The sequence below is a fragment of the Schistocerca nitens genome, chromosome 7 (assembly GCF_023898315.1).
Source record: "Schistocerca nitens isolate TAMUIC-IGC-003100 chromosome 7, iqSchNite1.1, whole genome shotgun sequence".
Classification (NCBI taxonomy): Eukaryota; Metazoa; Arthropoda; class Insecta; order Orthoptera; family Acrididae; genus Schistocerca; species Schistocerca nitens.
The window spans coordinates 97,110,461-97,126,607 of NC_064620.1; the positions used below are offsets into that span (position 1 = coordinate 97,110,461).

The following is a 16,147-nucleotide window of genomic DNA, read 5'->3' on the forward strand; positions in this document are numbered from 1 at the left end:
AATAGGTAACATAACCAGTCTGATCAATTGTCGCCATCGTTGCTAAAGATAGGGATCTGCGCGGATGCGGACATCCGCAGTAATAGCTGCTCTGTGGTTTACGTTGAACGACAGTGTCAGCATTGCGATTTTCGTCTAATTGCATTGTATGTGATCTATAATATAATTATCTTCGTTTTGCCGGCCGCGGTGGCCGAGCGGTTCTGGGCGCTACAGTCTGGAACCGCGCAACCGCTACGGGCGCAGGTTCGAATCCTGCCTCGGGCATGGATGTGTGTGCTGTTCTTAGATTAGTTAGGTTTAAGTAGTTCTAAGTTCTAGGGGACTGATGACCTCTGAGCACAGAGCCACTTTTTATCTTCGTTTTAAATCACTGTTAATACCCATTTGAGACGGAGTGGCACTGTACTAGGTTCCTCGTGCAGTAGCTGGAAAGTTTAGATGCGTTGTTGTCATCTGTCATGCCTTTCTACCTGCTTTTGCACACAATTACACGTGCATCTTATTTCCGGCGTCAGAGCAGCTTCCGTAAACCTGAGTCATTCCTGCCTGAGTCAGTCGTGTTTCGTTTACGGTAACAGAGGTCACTAGTGCAATTAGCGGAAGCTGCCACACAGCGACATGGTGGCGCTTTTGGACGTATCACGTACGTCACAAATAACATTCAGAGAATCTTTAAACGTTCCTCTTAATTATGTTCACAAGTACGCAATACAACCCTCGCTGTACTGATGAGTGTTGAAGGTTAACATGGTTTAAAATAATGGTACTTTTGATGATTGAACTATATGACTAACTTTGAAGAGTATGCAGTTTGTGACGACAACTTTTAATCCGATTTCATTTAAATAACTAGTTTTTAGAAAATATTGTGGAGAAAATTTTACAAAATCCGTTTCATTAATTAAAGAGAAAGCTCACAGAACTTATCGAGGATATGTCAGGCTGTCTTGTAGACTGCGCAAAAGAATTAACGGAAACTTTTTTTTTAAACCCTGTCATTTTTCCTAAAGGTGTCTAAGGTTCCTCGTTAATGGTGCAAAAGCGTGATCCCTGCAAGGCCTCACTAGCGCTCCCCGATGTGCATCAAACAGCTAGGTGCCCACGCATCCGAAAAAAAAAAAAAAAATGCAAAGCTTAGAAGTTCACATGATGTGTAAAGCGGGATAATAGTATCACGTTGACAACTAATTTCCCCACATTTCTGCCCAGTGCCACCTCTGCGATGCAGGTTGGAAACGCGACGTCCAGCGTTGAAATAACGGCGCTTTCTTATAGGTGACCGAAGAAAACATTTGAGACACACCACCGGTCAGAATCGAAACGAAATGGCCACGAAAAGTGGCATAAATGGCATCGCTGAGCCGGCCGGAGTGGCCGTGCGATTCTAGGCGCTACAGTCTGGAACCGAGCGACCGCTACGGACGCAGGTTCGAATCCTGCCTCGGGCATGGATGTGTGTGATGTCCTTAGGTTAGTTAGGTTTAATTAGTTCTAAGTTCTAGGCGACTGATGACCTCAGTAGTTAAGTCGCATAGTGCTCAGAGCCATTTGAACCATTTGGCATCGCTGAAACCACCCCTTCTCTTTGGCCGTTTGTTTACACACAGTTCGCAGCCGGAAACGAGAGTTTGATGTGCGATGTACGACTGAACGACATTGTTGCCAACCTTTGACACATCTGACTCCCTCGTCCCCGGACGATTCAACCCTTCTCCAGGACACTTATCACGGGATAATTATATATTTTTTATTTTTATAATTATATTTTATGATTTTGGTTGGGGTGTCTTTAAATATTGTGGACTAGCATGAGACTTTTAATTAAACTTATACCGCGAAAACACTCGTACTGACATCGGCTGCACCGAAGTACATATAATATAAACACAACACGCGACTCGCCGCCTTCTAATAAATAGTTTGCGTGAGCGCTGCTATTTGCAAAAGAAAATATGCATATTCATACGCAGACTGTAATTATTAATATGAGTCTGAGGGGCTACTGGTTATTTATACCAAAGGTCACAAAGATTAACTGAGATATTGCGGAGCATATTGAATGGAATGATTTTCAAAAAATGGTTCAAAAGACTCTGAGCACTATGGGACTTAACTTCTGAGGTCATCAGTCCCCTAGAACTTGGAACTACTTAAACCTAACTAACCTAAGGACATCACACACATCCACGCCCAAGGCAGGATTCCAACCTGCGACCGTAGTCGGATAAAAAAGGTGTAAGACAGGATAGTAGTCTTTCGCCCCTACTTTTCGATCGGTACGTCGAAGAAGCGGTGATGGAAATAAAAGAAAGGTTCAGGAGTGGAACTGAAATTCAAGGTGAAAGGATATCAGTGATACGATTCGCTGGTAACATTGCTATCATCTGTGACAGTGAAGAAGAATTATATGATCTGCTGAATGGAATGAAGTCTAATGAGTGGAGAATATGGACTGAGAGTAAATCGAAGAAAGACGAAAGTAATGAGAAGTAGCGAAAATGGGAACAGCGAGAAACTTAAGATAAGGATTAATGGCCACGAAGTAGACAAGTTAAGGTATTCTGCTACCTAGGCAGAAATGTAACCAATGACGGACGGAGCGAGGAGGACATCAAAAGCAGAGTAGCATTGTCAAAAAGGGCATTCCTGGCCAAGAGAAATCTACTAGTATCAAACATAGGCCTTGATTTGACGAGGAACTTTCTGATAGTGTCCATCTGGAGTACGCTACTCTGTGGTTGTGAAGACTGTGGGAAGCCGGAACAGAAGAGAATCGAAGCATTTGAGATGTTATGCAACAGTCGAATGTTGAAAATTAGGTGGAGTGATAAGCAACGTAATGAGGAAGTTCTGTGCAGAATCGGAGGCGAAAAGAATATGTGGAAAACACTGATAAGGAGAAGGGAGAGGATGATAGGACATCTGTTAAGACATCAAGGGATGATTTCCACGGTACTAGAGGGACCTCTAGAGGGTAAAAACTGTAGAGGAAGACAGAGATCGGAATACATCCACCAAATAATTGAGGACATAGACTGCAAGTGCTCCTCTGAGATGAAGATGTTGGCACAGGAGAGAACGTCTTGGCGGGCCGCATCAAGCCAGGCACAAGACTAATGCCTCAAAAAAAAAAGAAACATGGTTCCACCTCAGCAGCCGAGAAATGATGCCGGGGTCAACCTACCTGAAGCTTCAGCGTAGCGAATGTGTTAAAACTGCCCACGAAATTTTTAATATCGGTGGATGCCCCGTCCGTCATTGGTAAGACATATAAATGCGAATAGGCACTTGCAGATGCGGATCTCATTTCTCTTACCTGCGCAGACCCCTAGCCGTGGAGCATGCGATTAGGAATTGTGTTGCTCATCTCATAACGTACTTTTAAAATATTCGTCGAATAATTGGATAAAAGTCTTTGCCACGTGCTGGAACATGCACTTTGAAACCATAACCCCCTGCCTTGTGATCTGTTCATTAGCTCGTGTCTTAAGTCTATGCTGTAGTGTGAAGTGGTATGGCTTGGCTGTTTGCTCCTCTTCCAGAGCACGTGAGCAAATTTATGCGTGCATGATTCACGTGTCTGCGCTTCTTGCGTATACAAATGTTTGCCCTGTCGGGGAGTACACACTCTTGCGCTGGCTCTCGGCGCCCACGTAGTGTGGGTCGAGGTGAGCTAAGGTGAGCCTTTTTGTGACCGGAGCTGCCGGCGTCGTTGGCAAGCAGCCAGAGGCGGGCCAGAGCAACAGGTGTCACGTCAGGGCGACAGGTGGCCGAATCTCCTAAGTCAAGACACCCGCCACTTGTCCCGACTTGTAACGCCCGCCAAAGCCAGAGGCTACGGGAGGGGAAACGGCTCTCGGTAGCTACGGGTAAAACTGTGACGCTCTTCGGACCTCATTCTGTGGTACCACTCCGTTCACAGATGAAACCGTGGAAGTATGTGACTTATTTGTCTCTATAGTTTTTTTTTCTTTTCTTTATCTTTCACTCACAATTCCTCAATTTTATTTAGCGTATGGCTAATAGAGACATATCATGAAATTAAATTACATATACATATGTACATATTGACACACAGGAAACTTAAGTTTGTCTTTACAACTGAATATCCAGTCCTTCAATCAAGCGCACTGCATCTGGAGTTGCTAGCAGGAAGTCCTCTTTGGCGCCGTGATAGGCTCGAATCCTGCATTCACTGACAATGTGGTGAACAGTCTGGTATGGAGCCCCGCAGTCACAGACTGAATCAGGCTGCTTCTTCCACTTAAAGAGAGCATCCCTGCATCGGCCATGGCCGGTACGGATTCTGTTGAGAGTAGTCCATGTCTTGCGTGGTAGGTCGAATCCACTTGGAAGTTTAGCACCTGAGAAGATGTTGTGCAGGTGCACATCTGTCACTGCTTCCCACCGACCTTTCCATTCTTCAAGAGATTTGAAATCCTTAGCAACCATGTCAGCAGCATCGCGCAGAGTTGGATGACGTGATTTCAGTCTCTTACGATTTAAAAGTGGCAGGTCGCTATGCACGGGTAGGTTAGAATTCCTGGAGATCTTGTGGAATTCTCTCATAAGGGCAGTACGTCTGCGTAGATCAGGAGGCATTATACCGGTTAACAGTGGAGGCCAATAAACTGGAGTAGATCTGATTGCGCCAGATATTATGCGCATTGTCGTATTCAGCTGGGTATCAACAAGCCTTGTATAATGACTGTTCGTCCAAACAGGTGCACAATACTCAGCACTTGAGTGCACCAAGCCCAGAGCTGAAGATCGCAGGGTGGTTGCTGAAGATCCCCAGGTAGTTCCGCATAGCTTATGGAGGATGTTGTTTCGAGTCCTCAACTTTTGAGCTAAGTTAAGAAGGTGTTGTTTGAAGCATAGTGTACGATCCAGGATGACACCAAGATATTTGGGGTTCCAATTATGACGAAGAATTCTGCCTCTGAAACTTACTTCCAGTTTTACGTTCGCCAACCGGTTATTCCAATGGAAGCAACACACTTCTGTTTTACTCACACTGGGTTGGAGTCTCCAGATTTTGAAGTAATTATCTAATGCAGACAGGTCATTGGCTAGAATCTCTTCTGTTCTCTTCATTTCCTGATGTGTTACGGCTAGAGCCAGGTCATCGGCATAGCAGTATTTTCTGGACGAAGTGTCAGGTAGATCAAATAGATATAGGTTGAACAGTAAGGGTGACAGAACTGATCCTTGAGGCAATCCGTTGTTCAGCTTCCTCTCTTTACTTATGTTGCTTCCACTGATTACCTGGAACTTCCGATCACTTAGCATGCTGTTAATCAGTCGAGCCATTGTTCTGCAGGGTATGATGCGGAGAAATTTGTAGATAAGGCCTTCCTTCCACACAGTGTCGAAGGCGGCAGTTAGATCAACAAATGCCACAGATGTTTTCTGCCTCATTTGGTATCCTGACTCTATGAAGGATGTGAGAGACAATACTTGGTCGCAGCAGCTACGCCCTGGTCTAAAGCCTGCCTGATCAACTGGAACGTTCTCTAGGATAGTGCTATTTATTCTGTTATATATTAGCCTTTCAAAAAGCTTGTAGCAGCAGCTAAGTAGGGCAATGGGGCGATAGCTTTCTACCTTGTTGCTGGGTTTGCCAGGTTTCAGAACAGATATTATCTTCGCCTTTTTAAACTCCAGTGGAAGTTGACCAGTCAGCAGGATGTCAGTAAAGAATTCTGCCAGCCATTTCTTAGCTTTTCCTCCCATATGGATCAGGAATTCTGGATGGATACCATCTAATCCAGGCGCCTTAAGAGGTTTGAGGTCCTTCAGTCCAGAGTCAATGTCTGAAACTGTGAAGGGATGGGTATACTCAGATGAGGGAGATGCCTTCTTTTTCAGGTCACGAAGCTGTCGTCTGATATGCCTCAATGACCACAGTGTAGAGAGTCAAATTCTGTTGTGGCTTCCTGTGCCCGCACATTTAGTATTCTCTTAATCGTTCTTCTGAAAGTTGTCCCCGTCTGGCCAGCCGGATTAACTTTCCCGTCTTCCTCGGAAGTGGGTGTGTGAGATGTCGTGGCTCAAGCAGAGGCGCTAACGACCGAGGCAACTCTCACACTCGTAGTGGAAGGGAAGCAGCCCAAGTCTGATAATGAACTGCCTGCTATTAAAAACAGCATACGTCACTTTATCATCGTAATATTTTGATATTTGCTATTAACTTGCTCTCATGTTTAGAAACATCGTGGCTACAGAAAATGGTCACACGATTGGTTGAGCCCGTGCCTAGAAGCCAAACTTTTGTCTGCTATAATTATACTCGTATAAAGTGATTTCACCACATTTCGGTGGAAGAAATAGTATTTTTTATGATGTTTAAATGAAAAATAAAACGGAAAGTGCAAAGTAGATGAGTTCTAACACGCTGCATGCTGTATGTGTCTAGAACGAAAAAATATTTACAACCGTAACTTCAGAATACAAAACTATGCTACATGTACAAGTATATTACGTAAGTAGACGCTATTTACACAGATTCTTTGTATTTCATCTCGTGCGATTGGTTGTCATTAAATAATTTACTTCTCTCTCCTACAGTTATGAATTAACAAAATGTCATTTACTCGATTCAGCAAGGCTTTGCTGATACAGTTAAGCAGTCCTGCTAAAATTACTTTCGCTTGCGGTGGCGCTGGCAAGAATGCACAGGACTCTTTTTTGCCTCTTTGGAGGACATGGCGCAGCCATTGAACTTCCACCACGACCAAACGTTCTTGAAGTCATCACGTGGGCCACAAATATTCAAATCTATCTCTGGTTTACAAGTTAACGAACGCCAGCTCTGGAACTTCTTTACGGGAGAGGATATCGCGTCTTTTTTTCTGTTCTTCCACAACTACGCTGTCTAACTTCTAAAGAATAGTGTTTGATGTATTTACTTTTTTCCTGATTCAGGGCTAAGAAGTCATAATAAATAAGCAGGGAATGGTATTGTATATGAAAATTAGTTTGGCCACGGTGGTAAAACAAACGACGGGGTTTGTACAATTTTTTGTGTTCTATTACGTGTTTGCTCACTAATAAATCATTATCGGAATAATTCTTGTTTAACACACAACTTGAATATCGCTACGCAATTCCAGGCATTTCCGAATGACAGCCTGGAGTAAAATATCAGCTGTACCGCAAATGTCAGACAGCTTCATAAACAGCAGTAGGTGGCATCAAGACAATAAATGTATCTACTGACGATGGGGACGTTTCACTGACACGTGTTTGGGTGTTAAATAAGAACAGCTTTTGTTTGCTCGAGACAGAACGGTATTTCCTCGGTTATACTGTGTGGACATTCATGAACTTCACAAACTGCAGGACGGATTAGTATTGAAAATGACAGAAAAATAGTCCTATGAACATGTATCCGGAAATGTATCGTTTCCACGGTAGATGGCGGTGACGAATGACATTGCCGTCTGTTCCTTGTGTGTTGTAGACTTTATAAATGACGCAGCGTGCTCAAAGCAGCAGAATGATCCGGTATTCATGTCGGGAACAAACCGAGATGGTGTTTGAGTACGGCCAGGCAGGTGGAAACCGTCTAGAGGCAGCCCGGCTATACCAAAACAAGTACCTTCACAGACAGCAACCGCATCACACAACTTCTCAAGCCGTTTGTATGATCACGCTTCCTTTGAGACAGATGAACGTGCAGGGAGGCGGCGGATTGTGCGTACACCTGAGGGGTAAAATTAAATCTTCTAAGGGGTAAAAGAAAGGGTTCATTAGTGTTTGGGCCTCGAACCTAAACTATTTTCAAAAGATTATTATTATTTTATTAGCATTAATGATTAGGTAAGTTACCTGTAATGACTTTTTTATTTCAAATACTAGCATTAATGCGCGAGACATTGGGGTGGAGGTTGCAGCTTGTGAAACGAATGTGTGAACGTCTTCCTCACATAGTCCACCTACTGCACAATACTTCTGTATCATCACTCCGTGAAAGTAAAATTATACATATATGCTTAAATATCGCATGAAAATGCCTTGCCCGAGTTATATGTAGTCCCACAATGGACCAGAAACTGCTTCATTACACACTTCGCTGCAATAAACGATCTAATTGAGATCATAACACAGCAATTATTATGTAGTGGCTGCTACACTGATGTGAGGCAATGGTGAGACCCTAAGCATTGGCAGCCTAAAGTCTTCCAGTTTCTGCCATTTCAGCGGTAAGGAGTCTAGGAATCTAGTGGTACACAAGTGGTAGTTATAGTGTATACCCCTTGACGTGGTTGATTTCAAAATAGGGTTGCAGGGTGAGAGTGAAGCAAGTGTCACTAGGGAGACGAGTGGCGTAGAGGAAGCACGTTTTGTAATAAATATCTACTAGCAATATGGATAATTATCTTTGTTTTCTGAGCAGGAGTTTTAGATAACACTCGGCGATGAGAATTACTTCATTCTTTAAATATAAATGAAATGTTGTTAGAAGTAAGCGGTACCAATTGTCTAATTCACTCCTCATTGGGCTTTAATAAGACACCTAAGAAAACTAAATATAATTATCTTCCGTCATTTAAAAAATAAAAGCGTTCAAAGAAAATTCTTTTTCATTTTAAACTTTAGTTAGGCGCTAATGTTGTTGATGTTGGAGGGAGCGGGTTGGATGGTAGCCAATATTTGACTGCACTCAGGTTGGGAATCGCTGTTCTACGGGATACTGAGACGAACCCCAGTACAAGGTCCAGGCAAGTGGCCCGCCAACATGGTGTAAGCCAAAGTACGATTACGTGTGTGCTGAATAACAAACTTAATTATCACTACTGCAATCCCATGGGGGTCACTTTGAACATCTATTGTGACGTGGATGCTATGCAGCTCTGTGCTGTGTTGCGGAACGATTTGTTGTTGTTGCACGCACGCCGTCCATTCCAGGACACATCTTCACAGGACCTTTTTTCCTCCATTTCTACTCAGTCCACACCTGCAGTTTTTCGGCATCATTAATGTTCACTCTGGGTATAGAGACAAGCGTTGGGTCGCCGTTCTGTGGTTGAACGGAAGTCCGACGAGACTAGCTCGACATTACTTCCGCATCACTCGTTTGCTGGAAGTCTCTTAGCGGGTCTGAATTATCAAAAAACATAAAAAAAAGATGTCAAAGTTTTGAAAATGACAACTGAAAAACGCGACAGGCTTGTTTGATCTGTACGCCAACAAAGCGAAAAGCATCATATGACGAGGCGCGCTTACTTTTTAAAACTTAAATAACCATCATATCAGAGATGTTTGTCGGCATCCAATTTTGAAGAATCAAAACACTGCACCACTCTCTGAAGGTAGCAAATAATTTCCGATAATAACACGCGTAAATGATGTCCGTTCGTACACAGCGATGACGCGTACTTGTTATTAGTGACTCGACCAAATAATGTGACATACCTAGATGCAGGACCTGTTCGCGAACGTTTTTCCGCAGAAACAGCATATATCTTGTCCCTCCCCCGTCGTTTCCGTGCTTGTTCGTTAGTTGTGTTACCGTTCCTTCGCCACTTGAGAAGACCTTTAAAATAAATCTAACCCAAGTGCTCGCCGAGATGGGATGGTTTCGCCACAAATTACGAAAGACCCTGTGCACAAATTTTGCGCTAAGGACACCTGTCTCCCTCCTCTGAACCGTGCGGTAATGGGCGCTTACACCTCAAACGGGCCGTGCCTATAGTCTGGTAGTAGCCTAATCACAAGAATTGTGAGGGGTTAATATACGATAACGTCTAGGCGTAGGCTTCTTCGCTGCATCTTGCTAATAGATTGGAACGTGTAAAAGGCATCACTTGAAATAGCTACCAACAAACTTTTATTTATGCCAAGAATGGTTTCCGACTTTCACATATCCTCAAACGGCGTTTTACATTTATATCTTCATCAATAAAACGTTACTGTCGACTGCATTTCGAACACAGTAGCTTCCCTTTGGAAAATAATTCCTGTATTTATCACCTTACATTAGTTGTATGTTTCCGTTTAATTAATACTCACGTACACTGTTTCAGGGAGAGCATAAGGGAACAATTGACAGGAATGGGGGAAAGAAATACAGTAGAAGAAGAATGGGTAGCTCTGAGGGATGAAGTAGTGAAGGCAGCAGACGATCAAGTAGGTAAAAAGACGAGGGCTAATAGAAATCCTTGGGTAACAGAAGAAATATTGAATTTAATTGATGAAAGGAGAAAATATAAAAATGCAGTAAATGAAGCAGGCAAAAAGGAATACAAACGTCTCAAAAATGAGATCGACAGGAAGTGCAAAATGGCTAAGCAGGGATGGCTAGAGGACAAATGTAAGGATGTAGAGGCTTGTCTCACTAGGGGTAAGATAGATACTGCCTACAGGAAAATTAAAGAGACCTTTGGAGAGAAGAGAACCACTTGTATGAATATCAAGAGCTCAGATGGCAACCCAGTTCTAAGCAAAGAAGGGAAGGCAGAAAGGTGGAAGGAGTATATAGAGGGTTTATACAAGGGCGATGTACTTGAGGACAATATTATGGAAATGGAAGAGGATGTAGATGAAGATGAAATGGGAGATATGATACTGCGTGAAGAGTTTGACAGAGCACTGAAAGACCTGAGTCGAAACAAGGCCCCGGGAGTAGACAACATTCCATTAGAACTACTGATGGCCTTAGGAGAGCCAGTCATGACAAAACTCTACCATCTGGTGAGCAAGATGTATGAGACAGGCGAAATACCCACAGACTTCAAGAAGAATATAATAATTCCAATCCCAAAGAAAGCAGGTGTTGACAGATGTGAAAATTACCGAACTATCAGTTTAATAAGTCACAGCTGCAAAATACTAACGCGAATTCTTTACAGACGAATGGAAAAACTGGTAGAAGCGGACCTCGGGGAAGATCAGTTTGGATTCCGTAGAAATGTTGGAACACGTGAGGCAATACTAACCTTACGACTTACCTTAGAAGAAAGATTAAGAAAAGGCAAACCTACGTTTCTAGCATTTGTAGACTTAGAGAAAGCTTTTGACAACGTTGACTGGAATACTCTCTTTCAAATTCTGAATGTGGCAGGGGTAAAATACAGGGAACCAAAGGCTATTTACAATTTGTACAGAAACCAGATGGCAGTTATAAGAGTCGAGGGGTATGAAAGGGAAGCAGTGGTTGGGAAGGGAGTGAGACAGGGTTGCAGCCTATCCCCAATGTTATTCAATCTGTATATTGAGCAAGCATTAAAGGAAACAAAAGTTCGGAGTAGGCATTAAAATCCATGGAGAAGAAATAAAAACTTTGAGGTTCGCCGATGACATTGTAATTCTGTCAGAGAGAGCAAAGGACTTGGAAGAGCAGTTGAACGGAATGGACAGTGTCTTGAAAGGAGGATATACGATGAACATCAACAAAAGCAAAACGAGGATAATGGAATGTAGTCAAATTAAATCGGGTGATGCTGAGGGGATTAGATTAGGAAATGAGACACTTAAAGTAGTAAAGGAGTTTTGCTATTTAGGGAGTAAAATAACTGGTGATGGTCGAAGTAGAAAGGATATAAAATGTAGACTGGCAAAGGGAAGGAAATCGTTTCTGAAGAAGAGAAATTTGTTAACATCGAGTATAGATTTAAGTGTCAGGAAGTCGTTTCTGAAAGTATTTGTATGGAGTGTAGCCATGTATGGAAGTGAAACATGGACGATAACCAGTTTGGACAAGAAGAGAATAGAAGCTTTCGAAATGTGTTGCTACAGAAGAATGCTGAAGATAAGGTGGGTAGATCACGTAACTAATGAGGAGGTATTGAATAGGATTGGGGAGAAGAGAAGTTTGTGGCACAACTTGACTAGAAGAAGAGATCGGTTGGTAGGACATGTTTTGAGGCATCAAGGGATCACAAATTTAGCATTGGAGGGCAGCGTGGAGGGTAAAAATCGTAGAGGGAGACCAAGAGATGAATTCACTAAGCAGATTCAGAAGGATGTAGGTTTCAGTAGGTACTGGGAGATGAAGATTGCACAGGATAGAGTAGCATGGAGAGCTGCATCAAACCAGTCTCAGGACTGAAGACCACAACAACAACATACACTTACTGCTGTTTTGTAACTTTTAGCTACTTGTTTTGCATTTATAAGCACAATACACAACTTTTAGCTTTATCAATGCAGCATTCTCCGTGTGACCGACTTACATTGACCGTGTACGATTTTCGCAGTGTCGATAAATACAGTTGATAACAGTAGTAGTTCTATATGTCTGAGAAGTAACTAGACTATTAGTAAGTTACGGCGTAAATAAGAGAAGTCGGTCTCTTGGCGAATGCTGTGCCGCATCATAGAAGCTATTAGTGTGTGTATTATGAACGTAAATGCACAACAAGGTACTACAAGTTATTGAATAAAAATGGACTCAAATCTTAACTAAACGTAAATATACAACTCGGGTAAAGTGCCAGTTAATTGAATTATTATTTGTGGCAATGATCAAGTTGATAGGCTGGCCAACGCAGGAACGACCATTGCATTTGTTGGACCGGAAACTGGCTTAACCATCACTAATGCGATAGTGAAATATAAACTACGTAGCCAGATCAGGAGACAGCACGTAGACCCAAAAAAAAAAGCAAGCTAATGACGTTGAAATAATGTTTCAACAGAAGTTATGCACTCCTCGGCTTTAACAGGAGGCGGATTAATCTTTAGGTAGGTCTAATGATTGGCCATGGGAACTTCTCGAAACACCTACACGCGATCGATATAGAGAAAGAAACGTAAGTGCAAACTATGTGGTGTGGGGGATAAAACTGCTCCACATTTAATTCTCCAATGCGAAGCATTAGAGACCAAAAGACAAAATATTTGTGTCATTAATTACCGAAAAAACTGTCTAACAAAGACCTAGTAAAATGTCTCCTACTACTGTTGAAGGGTGCCGGTTGGTTTCGTAGAATGCTAGAGAAACTGCACCATAAACTCAGATTTGCTGCGGGCAGCAGGATGCTAAGACACTGTTGTTTCGTCTCCCAGATTAAATAAGGTAAACGCAATCGGTTATTTTTTGCACAGACCAGCTGCAGCCGAAAATGACATTTCTTGGTGGAGCTGGAGATAAATGTGTAAGACCCCAATGGAATGAGGTTGAAAAGCCGAAACGCGTCGCAGCAAGGAAGGCAGGCTGGGTTTCACTTCCCGTCCACATCGAGGTCATTACAGACGGAGCGCCGCGACAAAAATAATGCATGAAATTGCTGGTTGCTGTATATTTTCAAGTAGTTTAATCTAGAACTACCTCCGTTAGAAGAATAAGTTAATGATAAATCGGAGCTGTAGTTGTGCTGAGCTGTGCACCCGTCATTATATGAAGGTCTCGATAAGGGAAACGACTTGTCTGACGACTTGATAGAAGAAATTGGAATCTATATGGAAGACATAGGAGATCCAGGATTAGAGTGAGAATTTTAAAAAGCTGTGGATGACTTGGGATCAAATAAGGCAGGAGGGATAAACAACATTCCATCGGAATTTCTAAAATAATTGGGGGAAATGGCAACCAAATGGCTATTCACGTTGGTGTGTAGATTCTATAAGAGTGGAGAAATACCATCAGATTTTCAGAAAAATATTATTCACACAATTCCGAAGAGAGCAAGGACAGATAAATGCGAGAACTGTCACAGTCAGCTTAACATCTCATGCATCCAAGCTACTACAAAGTGTAATATGCAGAAGATTGAAAAAGAAAACCGAGGATTCCTTAGATGATGATCAGCTGGTCTGTTGGAAAGGTAAAGGCACCAGATAGTTCTGACATTTCTCTTGATAATGGAAGGAAGATTTAAGTAACATCGAGATACATTCATAGAATTTGCTGTCCTTAAAAAAATGTTTTCGGCCGTGTAAAATGGCGCTAGTTTAAAATTTTGCGAAAGAGTGGTAGTATGGAAATGAAGTCCCATGCTTCTTGACAGAGTGTAGGGGAACGGTGTGGGAGAGCCGCACCGCCGTACTAGGCAATGCTTTAGGAAAATATGGGTAATATGCAGTACGTACAAGAACCAAGAGGGAACAATAATGGAGACAAGAATGAAGTAAATTATGGATGGTGTACAGGAAGCAGCCATAAATTGGTTTTAGGTTACTTTACTGAAAATGTACCGTTACTGGTATCTGATTTTTGCATGAAAAAACCGTCTGATGATGAATTGTAAAAAAATTTGAAACCGGTGACGGCACTTTTTCAATAAAGTAAACTAAAACCAATTTCTGGCTGGTTGCTGTACACCAACAATTTACTTTATGTAACAGCCACGGTCTCCCAACCATGTCAGTATATGACATAATTGCAAGAAGAGTGAAGTGCTCGCATTAAAAAGGTTGTAAAGCATAGTCCCCCGCCCCCCCTCCCTTACTGTTCATTTATACATCGCTGAAGCAATGATGAAAATAAAATAAAAAAGAAAGGTTCAAGCATGTGGTTAAAATTCAGGGTAGGACATCAATGGAAAGACTCGCTGGTGGCACTGCTGTCGTTATTGAAAGTGATGAACAATTACGAGACCTGTTAAATAGAATGGTCTAATGAGTACATAACATGGATTGAGAGTAAACCAGAAACGGCAAAAATAATGAGACTAGGAAGAAACTTACAAAATTTGTGGTACCGAAGTAGACGAACTGGAGAAATTCTCTTACCTCGGAAGCAAAATAACCTATGTCTGGCAAAGCGGGCATTAGTCGCTAAAAGAAGTCTACTAGCACCAAACTAGGCCTCGATTTGAGGAAGAAATTTCTGAGAACGTACGTTTGAAGCACAGTGAACAGTGGGAAAACCGGAACAGATGATAATCGAAGCGTTTGAGATTTGGTGCTACAGACAAATGTTGTAAATCAAGTTGAGTGATAAGGTAAGGAGTGTGGGGTTTCTCCCACGAATCGTTCCTTACGTAAGAAAAACACTGAGGACAGGCTGATAGGACGTGCGGTAAGGTATCGGGGAGTAACCTCCCGATAATAGAGGGACCAGCAGAGAGTAAAAACTGTGGAAGAGAGAGACTGGAATACAGAGAGCAAATGATTAAGGACATAGGGTGCAAGATGGTGAGACGAAGAGTTTGGTGCAGGAGAAGCCACACACGGTAGTCTCGCCCACAGCAGTAATGCGCTCGCTCGTTCTCGGTACGAGCGAGGACTAATCCGCCGGCTTGTGATTCATCGCAGCGCATTGATCGCATCACATCGCGTCGCGGCGCATTCGTGGAATTCCGCTGAGCTGCCGCATTCCTACGGCTACGCAGGCGCAGTGTGTGTAGCACGCCAAGTGTGTCAGAGCAGTCGGCGGCAGGGTGACGTCACGGGTGACGTAGCCGAGCGGACGCTTCGCTTCCCGGTTTCCGGCGGCCGGCGCGGCGGTTCCTTATCTCGCGGTGCGCTGTTCCGAAGGAAGCGGGCCCGCCAGTCGTCGTCAGTCTAGGCGAGGACGTCGTCAGGGAAGCTCGCGTGCGTTCACTCGGTCAGTCGAGCAGCAGGTGTTGCGACGGCGTTGCCAGCTCCAGCAGTCAGCGGGACAGGTGAGCCGCGTTTTCTCCAGCCGGCCGCGTACTTCGCCCGGTGGCAGAGGGCAGTTCAGTCTCGATCGTGAACAGTTCGCTGTGATATTTTCTTCGCTGCCACTTTCACTGGTACTGACATGGTTCTGGTTACAGCTAAGCACCGATATTTTAACCGTTTTACTATTGTTTCTGTCACAGTATTACTGCATTACACCGTAGGTTTACAACAAACGCGTATTGGAGCTAATGAATTCCGGACCAACTATTAGTAATGACACTCTTAAAGAACTGCCTGATGTTACTACACTCTTAATATGCACTAGTTAGAGATGGCTTTGTACTATCGGTAACTTTGTTCTAGAGAAGGGGGGCCGGCCGGAGTGGCCGTGCGGTTCTAGGCGCTACAGTCGGGAACCGGGCGACCGCTACGGTCGCAGGTTCGAATCCCGCCTCGGGCATGAATGTGCGTGATGATGTCCTTAGTTTAGTTAGGTTTAATTCTATGTTCTAGGCGCCTGATGACCTCACAAATTAAGTCGCATAGTGCTCAGAGCCATTTGAACCATTTTTTAGAGAAGGGGGAGGAGGAATGCACTTGGGTTAACATA

At 43.2% G+C, this 16,147-nt stretch overlaps 1 protein-coding gene and 1 long non-coding RNA gene across 5 annotated transcripts in view; one reads left to right on the forward strand and one right to left on the reverse strand.

The window, feature by feature from the left end:
* Nucleotides 1-16,147, forward strand: part of LOC126195224 (myristoylated alanine-rich C-kinase substrate) — a 495,457-nt gene that overhangs the window by 298,240 nt on the left and 181,070 nt on the right. Inside the window, exon 1 of one of the 3 annotated variants that reach the window (XM_049933750.1) lies at nt 15,426-15,557. The exons of the other annotated variants lie outside the window; for them this stretch is intronic. The gene's annotated coding sequence lies outside the window, so the exon portion shown is untranslated. Of the gene's footprint in view, nt 1-15,425; nt 15,558-16,147 lie in introns of those variants that run through there. 3 annotated transcript variants of the gene reach the window in all.
* Nucleotides 1-16,147, reverse strand: part of LOC126195227 (uncharacterized) — a 386,656-nt gene that overhangs the window by 266,625 nt on the left and 103,884 nt on the right. The window lies entirely within an intron of this gene.